Consider the following 507-nt stretch of genomic DNA (forward strand, 5'->3'; position numbering starts at 1 on the left):
TGATGGGGGAGGAGAAGTGGGGGTGGGGGTCGACGGGGGTGCACACCCACCCAGCCCTACCTTGTCCGGGAGCAGCTCCTGCTCAGCGGGTCGGGGGCGGGATACCGCGGCCGCATCCACGTCCCGACCGCTCCGCGCGGCTCAGCCCGGCGATCGCCGCCGCTCACGCTCCATGCGCTGCGCCCGCGACTGGCGGCCTGGCGCTGTCCGCGGCGGCCCGGCGGCGGCCTGGCTCCGGCTCGGCTCCGGCTCGGCTCCGGCACTTGTTGCCGCCACGGTCGCAGCGCCTCAGTCCCGGCTCCAGCTCCCCGCGACGCCGCCGCCTGCGGGGCCACGGCGCGGCTCCGCCCCTGCCCCCGCCCGACCAGCCAACCAGGCCCGGCACCGCCCCTCACGTCACCGCCCTGCCCGGCCCACCGCCCCGCGCCCCAAGTTTGAGGAAGGGCCTGCTGGCGCCTGTCAGCCAGTCCGCGCCCAGGACGCGCCCAGGCTCGCTCTGCTCCTGGC

At 77.9% G+C, this 507-nt stretch overlaps 1 protein-coding gene across 1 annotated transcript in view; it reads right to left on the reverse strand.

Moving 5' to 3' along the window:
• The window catches only part of B3GNT2 (UDP-GlcNAc:betaGal beta-1,3-N-acetylglucosaminyltransferase 2), a 25753-nt gene extending 25466 nt beyond the window's left edge, over positions 1-287 (reverse strand). The window contains exon 1 of the mRNA XM_039887038.1: positions 61-287. The gene's annotated coding sequence lies outside the window, so the exon portion shown is untranslated. The remainder of the gene's footprint in view (positions 1-60) is intronic.
• Positions 288-507: the final 220 nt, after the last annotated feature.

The sequence above is a fragment of the Pteropus medius genome, unplaced genomic scaffold, assembly GCF_902729225.1.
Source record: "Pteropus medius unplaced genomic scaffold, Ma_sr-lr_union100, whole genome shotgun sequence".
Taxonomy (NCBI): Eukaryota; Metazoa; Chordata; class Mammalia; order Chiroptera; family Pteropodidae; genus Pteropus; species Pteropus medius.